At 36.8% G+C, this 16635-nt stretch overlaps 1 non-coding gene across 1 annotated transcript; it reads left to right on the top strand.

Moving 5' to 3' along the window:
• The first annotated feature begins 8321 nt into the window (after window positions 1–8321).
• Window positions 8322–8428, top strand: LOC125846168 (small nucleolar RNA R71). Its single transcript, XR_007444327.1, has one exon. It is a non-coding gene; the product is annotated as a small nucleolar RNA R71 (small nucleolar RNA).
• The last annotated feature ends 8207 nt before the right edge of the window (window positions 8429–16635 follow it).

Raw genomic sequence — 16635 nt, 5'->3', positions numbered from 1 at the left:
GCCTCCACCAGTATCTGAAAGATCAAAGTTGAATATCTTAAGGACCAGGCAGAAAAGAAATAGAAGGAAGTTGTGACCACTAGATCTATACCTGCAGAGGCATATTTGCCTACTCCGGCCTCTAGGCCTTCAGGTATATCTTATGTCACTACCACTTCTTTTGACTCTACAGGTTCCTCTCCTGCTTCATTACCACCCAGACCCTCAGTTGTTGTTGCCCTCTATGAACCGATCACTCAAGCATCCGTGATCCGAATGGGACAGGTTGCCCAAACTGCTAATTATCGAAGTGCCAACATAGAGAGCTCCATTCCAGGCATGATTCAGGTTCCATCGACAATGTTGTTAGACCACTGAGCACTACTATTGATGCTCTAGAGGCAAGGATGTTAGTGTGTAAACATGATCAAGGAGCCACAGAGGAAGTAACAGTTGTAAAGGCAACCATTGCAGAGTTAAAGAAAGATGTGGACTACCTAAAGTCCACTGATATATCCATGATCTTTGGAATAGTGGAAGTTCCAAATATGCCCGAAATACCTCAAACTGCCGCAGGACATGGAGATGGAATAGAGCATATAGCTGATCCTGAATCGGAGGTAGAAGATGACGAAGAGATATTTGAGGAAGCTACAACGGATGACATACCCGAGACTGAAGAAACCATGATAAATGTTGTTGTGCAAGTTTCTTTAGCAAAGTCTCTTGATGCGGGATCCAGTGGAGTTGGACCTTCTCGTGGTCACTCCAAATACTGATGCCATGACAGATGAAGCAACCGCATAGCCAGGATACCCTCTTTACTTCTCTCTGTTCTTTGTTATCTCTAAAATCTTGGTAAATTTTATTTGCATTTGAGGACAACTGCTTTTATTTGGGGTGGGGTGAGGCCCTCCTTGTTTTGGTGTACATTTAGGCTATCTATTTTTTATTTTATTTTTAAAACTGCTTTGTGACTGTTTGAGCTTGTGGCTCCACTTATTCTTTATTGCAAACGATTTTTGACCCTTCCAAAAAATTTTGAATTTTTCGTACGTCTATGCCACCCTTCGTGAGTTAAATGTGGTTGTTCTTTTGCAAAAATTTAAGTCTCGGTTTTGATCAATCCCAATGACTTGAATAGTGCTCTCAATTGAACGAACATGAATGTATGGCTACAATGAGGCCAAATGAAGTTGGATAGACAATACGTGAACTCGTTGCATCTCGTTGTGATTAACCATTTATCGAATTTATTCTCTTGTAATGACCATTGCACACTAGCAAAAGTATGTAGTCTTGTTTGACTTTAAGTGTTGATGCCTTGTGTGAATAGCTTTCTTTGAAACTTGCATGAATAAACCTAGAATTTGCCCTGTTAGTCTGATTGATTTAGAAAAGTGTCCTTTTGAGATGATCTTAGGCAACTTTAAAGAGTATGAGCCAAATTTGACATATACCTCTTTTGAGGCCTACCCGTGAGCGTGTGAAACTCTTTTGAACACCCTGTGAGCGTTACCATTCTTTGGAAGAACCTTGATGAGCCCTACACCTTACTTGAACCACTACCTACAATCCTCTTGAGTTGTGGTTTAGCAAATAGCCAACTTAGGCCAAGAGCCTAAGTTGGGGGTGTGATGAAAGGGAAAATGGGAAGTCAAGAAGTGCAAGAAAAGTCCCCCCTTAACCCATGGTATTGCATAAAAATGGAACCCCTTCAATTCATTTCAATTAAAAAAATGAAATGTGGAATAAAGTACAAAGGGAATCGGGTTTCAAGCGATCCATGGAGGAGAATAAAAAGGTAACTTAGAAGCACTAAAAAAAGAATTGATAAAGGAAAAGAAGGGAATGACTTGAGAATGCCACAACTCACGAGGAAAAACTCACTGAGCCTAAATGACCATACCTTTGCACTCAGCCCCATTTCAAGCCTTAGAAAGACCTTTTTTATCTTGAGTAAGCCGAATTGAAAGTCGATTGGAAAATAAGGGCAAGCCTATGGGTGAAAACATGCATTGTGTTCCTCTTTTTTTAGTGTTAGCGTTTCATCTGATTCCTGATCTTGAATGGATTAACCTCTGTGTGCGAATATGGAATCATTCTTCATGTGAGGGCATTTAGATACTTTTTTTTTAGCTTGAACTTACACAAGTAGCAAGTATTTTGAGCATGAGAATATTTGGTAATGGTGTGTCACAACTTGAATCTTTGAGTACAAAAGTGATCCTTGCATAAGTAAATTGAGTATTATTGTGTGCACTCATGATTGAGTCGTGTGTAGCACTATTTGAGACATCCTTTTTGAACGGCTGAACTTAAGCTTGCTTGAGGACAAGAAAATTTTAAGTTGGGGGTGTTGATGAGTCCACAAATTGGACTAATTTAGGGCTTTATTTTGGTAGAAATAGTGTGCTCGAATGCTTATTTTGTCTCAATATCTGATGAAAACTATTAAGTTTCAGGTATTTGAAGTTTAGTGGAAGCATGGACACTTAGGGGCAAAAAGGAGCAAAAAGGCTGAAAAGAACGAAGAAGCTGAAGCATGAGCATCGCCAAGAACCTTTGGCGACTAGCCGGAAGGACATACTTCACCCTTTTTTCCAGTATGCAAAGCCCTAAAGGATGAGGATCAAAAAGGCGATGAAAGGAGCAGTTGGCGCTTCGCCGAATAGTTTCGCGAAGCATTACTATACCGCCCAATGGTCTAGAACGTGAAGATGCCGAAGGCAAGCATGAAACAACGATGAAACAGAAGAAGGGCGAGTTGACGATGTCATTCGGCGGCATTGACTAACTTCGCCGAAAGATCCACCAGCACTATTTTCTGAAGTCTATAAATACTAAACTTGTTATTAATTTTTAAAGTTCCGAACCATTATTATTATTTTCATAATAGAATAGTACGTTTTTAGATATTTTCTCTCAAGTTTGGAGAGGGTTTTGTGGGAGACTTGAAGAGAGAAGGATTTCATCTTTCCCAAGTTGGAAGTGGGTCATCTCCATTCTTCTTCCTTTGCTTAAATCAAGGTTTAATTTCTTATACCCATTTTATTTTAGTATCATTTTAGGTGTATTTGTTATTTCTTGATGTGTGGCTAAAAAGCCCCATTCTTGGGATGTGATTTAGCAAATATCTGTTGATATTGTTGTTGGGTCTTGCTTGCTGATAGGGTAGATGTCTTTTAATGGTGATTTCACCTAGTGGTTGTGGTTTAATTTTATGGGTTTGTAGTTGCAAATACAAAATCACCCATGTGTTTTCGGCTTGCCCGAGAGGGAGGTCACGAAACCAAGACCACTAGACTGATGGCCTAAAGAGTGGGTCAACATGAGGTTCAGCCCGAGAGAGTGAGACCTAGTCCCATAGCCTAACACTCAGCTCAAGAGAGTGAGTGGGGTAAGGTGTAGGTTGGTCTTCATGTAGCAAATGGGTGTCCGAGAGGAACCCATTTGAAATGGGGTAAGTTGCCCGAGAGGGAACTTATTTCCATCTAAAGCTTAGTCTAGTCACTATTATCTTGCAAATCTCCTATTGAAAGAATGTACCCAACGATTTATCTCAACTTGTATTGCGGTCATATCCCAAGAATATTTCCCCATACTTGATTTTCTTGTTAATTTTTGCTACTTTTACTACTTATGACAAAAACCCCAAATTGATATTTGACACTTTCGTGTCACCCCATTTAATTTACTATGTTTTTAATCGTTAATGTCTTTAGCTACGACTAGTTAGAACTAAATTTTATTTTTCTATTAATTCTCAAAACCACTCCCTTGGGACCCGACCCCAACCTTTAGTTGGGTTACTATACTATCGATGATCGTAAACACTCATATCGTAAGTTAGTGTCGTTACTTATGATAAGCATCACAAGACTTTCCAAAAACTAGCTGATACAGAGACATACCAATTGGGGTTTTATATGCGGTACGATATGCACATAGTGCGTCATCAAGCTTTAGAGACCAATCAGTTCTATTAGCATTCACTGCCTTGGCCAAAATGCTTTTGATCTCCCGGTTGGACACTTCAACTTAACGGCTTCTTTGGGGATGATATGGAGTTGCTACCTTGTGTTTCACGCCATACTTACTCAATGCAGCTGAGAACCATTTATTGCAAAAGTGGGATCCACCATCACTAATGATAGCTCGAGGAGTACCGACTCTAGCAAAGATGTAGCGTTCAGAAATTGAACCACATTTTTCCCTTTAGTGCAACAGCTTCCACCCATTTAGAAAAATAATCTACAGCCACTAAGATATACTTATTACCAAACGAACTCACAAATGGGCCCATGAAATCTATTCTATAAACATCAAATAGTTCAACTTCTAGAATGGCAGTGAGGGGTAACTCGTGTCTTTTGGATACTCCACCTTCCTTTTGACACTGAGCGCATTTCTTCACAAATTCGTATGCATCCTTGTAGAGGGATTGACAGTAATAGCAACTTTGGAGAACTTTAGCGGTTGTACGCACACCACTATGATGACCCCGCACCAGTGAAGCATGACAAACATAGCGAATTTCTAATGCTTTTTCTTTCGGAACAAACCTTCTAATGATGTGGTTTGCACACTCTCGAAACAAATATGGTTCATCCCAAAAGTACTTTTTAACGTCGAACATGAATCTCTTTTGTTGGTAGAAGTTCCTTTCATCCGGCATTAATCCACATACTATGTAATTGGAGAAATCGGCATACCAAGGAGGTTGGTTGAGAGTTACTGCAAACACTTGTTCATCGGGAAAAAAAATCATTTATGTCAACCTCAGGTTCATCATTCTCCTTACCCTCTACTCTTGATAAGTGGTTAGCTACCTGCTTTTCACAACATTTTATATCTTTGACATCAAAGTCAAATTCTTGTAAAAGTAATACCCACCTTATCAACCTTGGCTTGGCATCTTTCTTTGCCATTAGGTAACACAGCACAGCATGATCACTGTGAACAACCACCTTAGTACCTAGCAAGTATGCCTGAAATTTCTCAAATGCATAAACTATCGCAGGCAATTCTTATTCAGTAACGGTATAGTTACGTTGAGAATTGTTTGGAGTCTTGCTCGCGTAGTAAATTGGGTGAAATAGTTTGTTGCGTTTTTGACCCAGCACAACACCCAATGCCGTTCCACTTGCATCACATATTACTTCGGAAAATTCTGACCAATGAGGGCTAATGATGACCGGGGTGGATACCAATTTCTCCTTCAAGCACCTGAAAGCCACCATACAAGCATCATCAAAATGGAATTTCACCTCTTTCTCTAAGAGTTTGCATAGAGGATGTGCAATCTTTGAGAAGTCTTTNGAAAATTCTGACCAATCAGGGCTAATGATGACCGGGGTGGATACCAACTTCTCCTTCAAGCACCTGAAAGCCACCATACAAGCATCATCAAAATGGAATTTCACCTCTTTCTCTAAGAGTTTGCATAGAGGATGTGCAATCTTTGAGAAGTCTTTGATGAACCTCCGGTAGAAATCGGCATGACCTAAGAAACTATGAACCCCCTTTACTGAAATTGGTGGTGGTAATTTCTCAATCACTTTAATCTTCACTTTATCAACCTCCAGCCCCTTTTGTAACACTTTGTGACCAAGTACTATCCCTTCTTTAACCATGAAGTGACATTTTCCCAATTGAGGACCAAGTTTGTCTCCACACATCTTTGGAGAACTTGTCCTAAGTGTTCCAATCATGCCTTAAAAGTATCCCTCACAATCGAGAAATCATCCATAAATACCTCCATTGAATCTTCCACCATGTCAGTAAAAATAGATAGCCTACAATGTTAGAATGTTGTTGGAGCATTGCATAATCCGAATGACATCCTATTAAAGGCAAAAGTCCAATAGGGACATGTGAAGGTGATTTTCTCTTGGTCTTCCGGGGCAATGGAGATTTGGTTGTAACCGAAATACCCATCCAAAAAGTAATACCCTCTTTCTAAGAGTCGATCAAGCATTTGATCCATGAAGGGCATGGGAAAATGATATTTTTCAGTCCACGAGTTTAACTTTCGGTAATCCATGCATACCCTCCATCCAGTCACTGGCCTGATAGATACAAGCTCCCCCTTTTCATTTGGGACCACTGTGATACCTCTTTTTTTTGGTACATATTGCACCGGACTTACCCATTTGCTATCCGCAATAGGGTAGATCACACCTGCATCTAACCACTTTATTATCTCATTCTTCACTACTTCTTGCATTGGTGGGTTCAATCTCCACTGATGTTCAACACTCGGTTTACACTCACTACCAAGCTAAATTTTGTCGGTATAAATACCAGGAGGAATTCCCACTATGTCAGCTATGGTCTAACCTATAGCTTTGATATGCCTTCGTAATATCTCAACAAGCAATTTCACCTGCCATTCAAGCAAGTCAGCCGCAATGATCACCAGTACAATGTTATTTACCTTGAATAAAGCATATCAGAAATGGGGGGAAGTGTTTTTAATTCCAGAGTTGGTGGTTCTTCTATTGATGGCTTTGCGGGAGGACTCTCTCTATTTTTCAAATCAATGTCAAACTTCAATGGAGTCTTTGAATACCCTCCCAAACCTGAAAGAGCAGCTACTACCTCTTCATAGCCTTGAATTTCAAATTCATCATAGTTAGAAAGCACGGCTTCAAGAGGTTCGCTCATGCAAATCAAATGGCTCACGCTAGCCACCGCCTCATCAATAATATCAACAGTGGACACCACATGAATATCACTTGGTGTTTCATTGATTTACAAACATTGAAGGTTACTTCATCTTCTTTCACACGAAACTTCAATTCTCCGCTTTCAACATCCACCAATGCTCTTCTGATTGTTAGGAATGGTCTTCCCAAAATAATGGGAATTTCAGCATCTATTTCACAATCGAGAATGACAAAATCAGCTGGGAAAATAAACCGATCAACCTTCACCAAGATGTCATAAAGTATCTCCACGGGATGTTTGATTGAACGGTTTGCCATTAATAGTCTCATTGTGGTTGTTTTCGGTTCACCCAACCCAAGTTGTTTGTAGATCTTATAGGGCATTAAGTTGATGCTTGCTCCCAAATCGCATAAGGCTTTAGCAAATATGAGCATGCCAATGGTGCAAGGAATGGTGAATGCCCCGGGATCTTCTATCTTTTTGATCAGGTCCTTAGTCATAATTACACTACAACTATGGGAAACTTCAATTGTCTCAAAATCCAAGCTCCTTTTCTTTGTTGTTAACTATTTCATGAACTTGGCATATCCCGGCATTTCCAACAATGCCTCCACAAGGGGGAGATTAATTGATAATGTTTTAAACACCGATAAGAACTTCTTGAACTTCTCATTCTCATTCTTCTTCTTTAGGCATTGGGGAAATGGGGGAGGTATTTTGAGCAAAGGTTGGATGACTTTGGGATTGGAACGTGTTGTTCCACTTCTTTTTGTGGTTCTTTGGCACTGCTTTGATGGATAAATATCTCTTGTTCCTCCATGCCTTTATCATCTCCATTCTTTTGAGCTTCTTCATTTCTCGTCACATCACATATTGCTACTTTTCCGCTACAAGTAACCACAACCAGCTCTTTATTGTTATTTTCCATTGCAAACTTTGGTTCCAATTGTGATGAAAGTAAACTCAACTGACTTTCATGTATCTTGATGGCATCGGCATGAGAGTTCACTTTACTATCTAATGATGAAAAGTCATCTTTCATCCCTTTCAGCAAATCATCTAAATCTTCAACTTTATCAAGTATGCGCGACAACAAGTCATTCACCCGAGGACTACTTGCACTCCTTTTTTATTTTGGGCTCTCACTCGAGTGAGTATGGCTCTCATCATGATCATAATCACCTTGCTCATCCCAATCTTGATAGTATCCCATTTGCTCTTCTCCATTGTGATAGTTCCAACCTTGATTTTCGCCTCGCTATAGATAGTGTGGGTAGAAGCCCTCCTCATATCTCTTAGAGTCCCAACCTTGATTCTCCCCCAGCCTTGAGTAACCGGAAGAAGAACCCTCCTCAACCTTAAACACTCCACATGTCTCTTTCATATGCTCTTGTAGAAATTCCATTTGGGCCAACATCTTCTTGATGTTTTCATCCCCCCCCCCCTCTCTCTCTCTTTATCAAGTTGCTCTTGCATTAATCAAAAACAATATGGAGAAACTTGATCCTCTTGGGTGTACCATGCTTGGTATTTTAGTCATGTCATTAAGGAGGAACAAAGCCACCTCGAATGATTGTAACATTATTCCTCCTCATACCAACTGATCAGCCACTCCTTTATTAACGGAATCAAGACTGCGGTAAAAATATTGGAGTAACAAATCGTTTGGTAACCCATGAGTTGGGCATTTAAGTAAGAGTTTCTTAAACCTCACCCACGTTTCATGGATGGGTTCTCCATCCCGTCGCTTGAAACCTTGAATATCATCCCTAAGTTTCATCATCCTTAATGGAGGAAAGAACCTTATGTTGAATCCTATATTCAGCTCCTCCCATGATGTGATGGAATTGTTTGGTAACTCGGCTAACCACTTTCTAGTTTTTCCCTTTAAGGATAGTGGAAATAACCGCATCCGAATTGACTCTTGTGACACATTTTTCAATGAAAACGGGTTGCATACCTCTGTAAAATTTCTAACATGTTCATGCGGGTCTTCGTGTTATAGCCCTCCATATAGTCCTCTCAATTGGAGTAGATGAAGAGTTGTGCTAGTGACTTCAAACATTGCATTCTCATCAGCTTGTGGGATGCAAATTGCACCCATCCCACCCGATTGAGCTGGGTTGTAAACACTATTGATATCGNCTGATCAGCCACTCCTTTATTAACGGAATCAAGACTGCGGTAAAAATATTGGAGTAGTAAATCGTTTGGTAACCCATGAGTTGGGCATTTAAGTAAGAGTTTCTTAAACTTCACCCACGTTTCATGGATGGGCTCTCCCTCCCGTCGCTTGAAACCTTGAATATTTTCCCTAAGTTTCATCATCCTTAATGGAGGAAAGAACCATGTGTTGAATGCTATATTCAGCTCCTCCCATGATGTGATGGAATTGTTTGGTAACTCAGCTAACCACTTTCTAGCTTTTCCCTTTAAGGATAGTGGAAATAACCGCATCCGAATTGACTATTGCGACACATTTTTCAATGAAAACGGGTTGCATACCTCTGTAAAATTTCTAACATGTTCATGCGGGTCTTCGTGTTATAGCCCTCCATATAGTCCTCTCAATTGGAGTAGATGAAGAGTTGTGCTAGTGACTTCAAACATTGCATTCTCATCAGCTTGTGGGATGCAAATTGCACCCATCCCACCCGATTGAGCTGGGTTGTAAACACTATTGATATCGTCAATACCATCCCGATGACCTGCTTGACTATCGTTCATCTCTTCCTCACTCATGTTCACTTCTATGTAGTCCAACCAGCACTTACACAAAGCAAAAAAATCTAATTTAACTACAACCAACAAATTCGAGAGTGTCAAATCTTCAATCAAAGAACTCTAAGTAATTCTACTCCACGGCAACGGAGCCATTTTGATTTCACGTATCAGGACACTTCATCCAATACTAAGTGCCAATGATCGTTAGTCAGTACTATAACCCAACTAAGTGAGTTCTGGTCAAATCCCACAGGAAGTAGTTTTTTTCCTTTCAAATTCAATGATGAAAGTATGACAACAATCTCTTCAATTGAGCAAATATTTCACCTTTTTGGTTTTAGTTCCAAATATCTTGTTTTTATTGTCCCTCCAATTTCACACTTCAACACGAAACGATCAAATAGTAAAGTAAAACTTGGGGTAATGACCAACCAATTGCCGAATTCTAACTTAGTGGGTGAATATTGATGCTCACAATAGGATAATTTGTTGTGGGTAGGTTGTACCATATGTAAAGTAACTTTTTCTCGAACAATTACCTTTTCTCTGTCGAATTCTCTCGAACTTCAACACTAACCGGAAGATGCCCTGCCCTTGGTCCTCATAAAATCTACTCTCTCGAGTTGGATACAAAGGATAGATCCCATATTTCACTCTCTCAAGCTGAAATCATGGTAACCCACTACTAAAGATGTTAAGATTGCTACTTTGGCTCTGCAACTCTCTCTCGAGCAAGTGCACAACACTGAACTTGTTACACTAAACATGCAACACGACTTAAAAATGTAGCAGCAACTCAGACCCACTACAAATTAACACCATTATTTCCAATTCAACGACACCCACTTAGTAAAACTCAACAATTGGCTTCATAGTCAAAACCCCAAGAAAAGGGTTTTAGCCACTGATATTAAAAATAAGAAAATTAACAACTGTTATGTTTTCTACAGCTGGGAAATTGAAATTCAAAAGTTTAGGAATTGCAAAATCTTCTCTATTACAAAATCTCAACCAAGAATCTTGCTAAAATCCCTTGTAAACCACAATGGCAATGTTTTTGCTCTCAATTTTCTATTTCTCCTTTTTCTGAATGAACTTCTCTCTCTAGCCAAAATTAATTTAAACAAGTCTGATGTGTAACTGTTTAAGATCACTCAGCGAGGTAAGTCGGGCTTAGCTGACAGATTAGTGACTCGCTAATTGTTCTTCATCTCGCATTCATTTTCCACCTCTTCTTGGTCCGGCTATTGTAACTTTAGGTGATCCATATCGGGATTGCCGAATCATTCCGCGAGTCACCCATTTTCCTTCTATCTCGCCCATCATCACTTGTTTGAATCTTCTTCAGCACTTTCGGTGATCTGGTCGTCCTTCGCCAAATGGATCGGCGACACGCCGAATGGAATTGTTGATCACCAAAGATACCCCTAGTTTAGGTCCAGCATTCTGTAACTTTAGGTGGTATCATGGCAATTTGGCGATTCGCCGAGTTACATTGGCGATCATCGGGTCTTCATTTATTCATTCCTTTAGCTTGCTTTGTTCCTTTTTGCACATTAGTGTTCATGCTTCGTTCATAAATCCAAATACCTGAAAATCAGGGATTTTACATCAGTTATTGGCACAAAACATGCATTTGAGGACACTAAATCTATTAAAATAAATCCCTAAATGAGTCCAAATCGTGGACTCATTAGTGTCACACACCTATTTTTTCAAAATGATGTTTTGGAAAAGAGAATTTTTCCGATTAAAGTTACATTTTGAAAAGAGATTATTTTTTATTCAGGATCGCTACTTGAAATTGAATATTGGTGTTCAAAGTCACCTTATTTAAATTCCTAGTGTAAATAAAATTGATTCTTTATTTTGTTGGTGTGCAAACTAGAAATTTATGTAAGAAGTGTTGTTGACCAATGGAAAGGTTTCAGACACCCCTCGAGTCCCGTGGTTCTAGCACATCTTCTTTATTGACTTATGTAAGGCTAGAAATAAATTTTGTATATATTATGTTTATAAGCTTAAATAAAAATGCTTATGTCCCGCATTCTTTGATTTATTTTAAACATATTTAGATCTGTCTTATTTTATTAGTGTGTGGCATATTGGTAGAAGTGCTTTCCAACCTTGCCATTAATTACCAATTCATGGATGTGTCGCACCTAATATTTGTGTAATGCCCTTCAAATCATATAGGCTATCTGTTATTATTATCAATATAATTATGTTCCTAATGTTTCAATTAAAAATATTTTTAAAATAGATCAACATACACAAATTAATTGAAAACTCTGATTAAGATTCATTACTAAAAGGAAATGCAAAGAAAGTTGCATATTATATTTTATTTTTTACTAAAAAAATGAACACAGTATTATTAAGCATACAAATTGAAGAAGCAACTTAATTCATTATAACTAAATCTCATCCAAATATCAATTAATTACATATAGTAGAACGTTAAGTTTTGTGATTCAATCAACAACAAGATAAAAATACCTTTAAGCATGCATGAAATAATCACATGTTATACAAATTTTGCTCTAAATTTAATGATATAAAAATTCTCAATCTATTTCATATTATAAGGCGAAAAATTAAGCACACATGAATTTGAGCAACTTCATAATATTGGAATCGCATCTTATATAATTATGAAATAAAATCATACAATGAAGTTAAAATGTTACCTTTTGTGAAAATTAATTCACGAGAAGAAAAAAAACTGCAATGAGGAACCAAGAAAGCAAACCTCGAACTCAACCTTTATTTTTTTTATAGTTGTACATGTGTCCTTTGTTTTTTTTTTCTTTTGATGTTTCTGTGTGATTGTTTTATTTGTGTAGTCAATTGTAGTGTAGGATGTATTTGGATGTGAAGAAAAAGAAATGTGTGGGTGGGTGGATTTGGTGTTGCTGCGTGTAGGATCGGAGTCTTTTTTTTTATTTGTGTTTTATAATAGGTTGGGATGGGGAGTATGTGAGGGTAAGAGTGTATAGTTATGGGATAATGGGGTAAGAAAATGGGTGAGTGGAATAGTTTAGGGTAATAATTTTTAATTAAATATATATAACAATAACAATAAAAATATTAGCTAAATATTTTTGAACTAATAAAATATAAGAAATGTTAAATAACTAATCTAATAATATAATTAAGAAAACAATAGCTTATTTATTAAAAAAAAAACATATATTTTGTTTTGTAAATTTGGTTTTCTTCTTAATCAATTGAAAAACAAGACTTGCACTAAAATGTGACTCTATTTTGGTGGTTTACAAATCTTTTCAAATAAACTTACTAAAATCAGATAAAGATTAAAATATCTAATTTAGATATAAATGAAATATTTAAGCATTAAAAATAGTGTAAAACATCAATTACGGTCAAAAATCATGTGTCTACAAGTAGCATTTTTTTATTTTATTGTCAAGGTGATAATTAGTTGTATATGTAGTCTTGTCTGTTCATATGGTCATGTCAATCGTTGATAAGCATGTGTTAACTTGAGAAGCTGAGAATTTGCACTGATCTTGATTGAAGAAAGAGGAGGGTGTCGTGTGTATAAAATAAACTGTTAAAGCCTTGTGATTGTCGTACGTTCTTAGTTCTCTTTAGCTAAGTTTATCGTGATGTGATAGTTGTGTCTGTCACCGGAGGAAAAGAAACAATTTTAAGTTGAGGGTGTTGATGTGTCATGGACTTATAACACTTTTGATGCTTAAAACGTAAGATTTGTGCAAATTCTCCAGCACTTTTTATTAGATATGATGTGTTTGTGATTGTTTTGGAAAATAAGACTCGGAGACTAAGTCCTTGAAAAGATGAGGTTGGTAGATTTTCTGAGAAAATTATGAGCCAATCTACGAGCCATAGTTTGAACTAGGAGTAGTGGTGGCAAATGGGTGGGTTGAAAATGGGCCAACATAAAATGGGGAATTATTCAACCCGCCCATATTTGATATGAGTAAAAATGGATTATGTAACAAACGGGTTGGGTAAAATACTAGTTTACCCATAATCTCATGAATAAATAGTACTCTACCTAAGAATTCAACATGGAGAAGATATTTTAGTCTTTTTTTAGATGAAAAATATTCAATATACTTTATTTCGTTATATTGTATCATAAAACTAAAAAGAAAAAAATCCTATAACTTTCCAATATAAAATAAATTTATGTAATTACAAGGGAAAATATTTTTAATTTCAAAGTAAATGAATATTAGAATTTTAGGACTAAAACATGCTTAATGCACTTAATTTAACCAATGTCCATACTAATACATGATTTGCTTATTTTACACTATTATTTGTTATCCAATATAAAATTAAACTAATAAAAAAATATAATTATAATTAACAAAAGAAATGTACATTTAATATATATATTTTTTGGAGGGCCAAAGACTTTCATCTTTTAAATTATAGAGAAAGAATAATTAGTTTTTATACAAGACATATTAAAAGGAAGAAAAGTTACAATATTTTTAGTGATATCATAAATTTTGAGTGAATAAAAGTTAAAGCTTAATCCATTTGGCTAATCCATATTTTACCCATATTTTTATGTGTTAAATATGGGTATCAACCCATATTTTACCAATAGAAAAAATCACTCACCCAACCCATTAAAATATGAGCCGGTTAAGTGGGTTACCAAAACATGGGCTCATTTTGCCAGCACTAACTTGGAGCAATAGATGGAAGTGGTTGAAAATATTCAGAAACAATGAAAAGCGGCATGAGTTCTACGAAAGAGACAATAAGACCCAAAAATGGCTCTACAAGCCGTAGAAGGGAGTCGTGGTTGAGATTTAGAGAAGAGGCAAAGAAGTCTAATCCCTACGAGGGAGGATTACGAGCCGTAAAAGGTTGCACGAACTGTAGTTCATGTCCATGAAATAAGTCCTGAGACTATGAAGATCATGTCATCTATAAAAGGCTTTCACGAGCCATAAAATGTACTACGACCCATGGATGGGTTCATAGAACTTGTCGATCCCAATTTTTCTTTTTTTGTTTAGGATTGGATTTTAATGTCTATAATTACTTTCCTTGCAAATTCTTTTATACTTTCTATTCGTTTTAGTTATGGGAATAGAAGAATATGACTATTTTGAGTTGATTATTGAATTTTGAAGAGATTTAACACTTCGATTCATGACTTTTGACTTTGAATTTCAACTCAATATTTTGGGTTTCAACTATTCATCTTCAAAGTGTATGGTTATGCATAACTTATTTATCATTAATTGTTGTCATACAACTATGAGTAGCTATACAACTATGAGTAGCTAAATCCATAACTATGGTTGTGGTAACCATGAAGAATAAACGAAGTATACCTAATATATAGTAATCCTTGAAAAGTATGCACACATGTATTATTTTTCCCTTCACTTTGAATGCTTTTAAACAGGGGCCTACGTTAGAAAGCACCTTATTCTTACTTACTGGACCAAGCAGGTAAAGAAGGGGGAAATGGATAATACAATGTAAATTTGAGGCTATCAATCCTCATATAATAGTTTGACCTTGTCAAGTAATAGCTGATTCGGGAACAAGTGTAAGGATTAATAAATCATAAACCCATAGACCAAGTTACGTGGTGATTGTTGCTCCCAAATACACACGCAAGTGTATGTGGTCACAAAAGTAATATAGTCGCTCTTCTAGAGTCGGATTGTCGAACCTAAAGGACTTACGATCAATTTATATCTAATTCAACTCAATCTACAATTTAAAGCAAGTTTAATTCAAGAATTTGATTTCTTTGATATTACTATTACGATTGCAATTATTTAGTACTTGAAAGTAACTAATAATGGGCACTTCAATTTCAGTGTTAAAACAATAAGAGGACAATTTCAGGGTTGCAACATGCTAAAGACTCATGTATCACAAATGTTTCATGGATTTCTTATGGTTAGCAAATTAGTGATTTATAGGGTTGATATTATGATCATGATCTCTCGACCTCTAACCACCCACCTCAGTTGTTTACCTAACTAAATAGTCGAGTAAGGATAGACATACTCCATTATGGAGCATTTATTTTTCATCTTGTCTCTTAACCAAGCACAATGTTCATCCAGATGTTAATCCTAAACACGAATCTAAACAAGTAGTATGTAAGAAAGATCGCTCTCACGTATTCTTTGGTCTATCTACCTATACATCTCTCGAGTTCATGAATAGACACTAAATATGTCTCAATGGTGATCAAGCATGAAATACTAAAAGGAGAATACAAGAGTAATTTATATGATAACCAAAATCATCCATAAAAATCGACCTCAACAGTCATCCATGGCTATAGCCCTAAAAGAAAGGCTTTTAGCCACTCATAACAATTAAAAACATAAACAAGATTGTTTTCAGGCAATTCAAGACTAAAGAATTAGTCGAAGATTGAAACATAAAGTAAATTGGTGTCCCATGTTCTTGCACTTGAAAAAAGAAAAAGTAACCAGATAAAATAAGTCCAGGGTTCTATTTGTAGAGTTTGGGAGACTAACCACTCCTCCAAATTGGATTCAAAATCCTTAATATGGAAATTCATCAGGAGAATCTGGGGGAGCGTGCCTACAACGCGCAAGATTTTGGCCTCAGTCACTAGGCCCTTAGGGTGATAGGGTTGACCATTATTTATCTCACACTGGCATGGTGTGCCAGTGCTGCTTCTCAGCTCGTACTTTCTTCGTGCTCACTTTTTATAGCTCCTATAAGTTCCCGTCCAAACTCCTGTGAGCTCATACTTCTTTGGGAACACCTGCATTTACTATTCTTATATGTTAGTGTGCAATCATCGCAATGTTCATCAAACAAGGTTTATGAGATCATTTGTCTTAATTCAATCAACTAGTCACTCCAAGACCAAGTCTTCCGCTTTTGGCCAATGTCCAAAGCCACATAATCTATATCAATCAGGTATTCACAATAAAATTTTGGAAAAAACAATACCTAACTCATATACTTTAAAAAATGGTTCAATCAACAAAACCCAATTTCGAAAATGAAGTTTGAATTCGAAAATCAACACTTGAAAATGATACTCAAGGCCTTAGGAACTCATTGGTGAAAACTATTTCAAAAAAGGACTCAAAATCATTTCAGAATCTCCATTTTAGTGAACAACTTGAGTTATTGAAAACCCTTTCCATTTGCCAATCAAAATCCCAAATTTTGATGTTAAAATCCATAAATAACCAAAGGAAAATGAAGTTTTAAGATCACAAAAGCTTACCCAAATGATTT

Source organism: Solanum stenotomum, chromosome 11 (assembly GCF_019186545.1).
Source record: "Solanum stenotomum isolate F172 chromosome 11, ASM1918654v1, whole genome shotgun sequence".
Classification (NCBI taxonomy): domain Eukaryota; kingdom Viridiplantae; phylum Streptophyta; class Magnoliopsida; order Solanales; family Solanaceae; genus Solanum; species Solanum stenotomum.
Note: the sequence above shows the minus strand (reverse complement) of the source record. Positions and strands in the feature narration are given on the sequence as shown.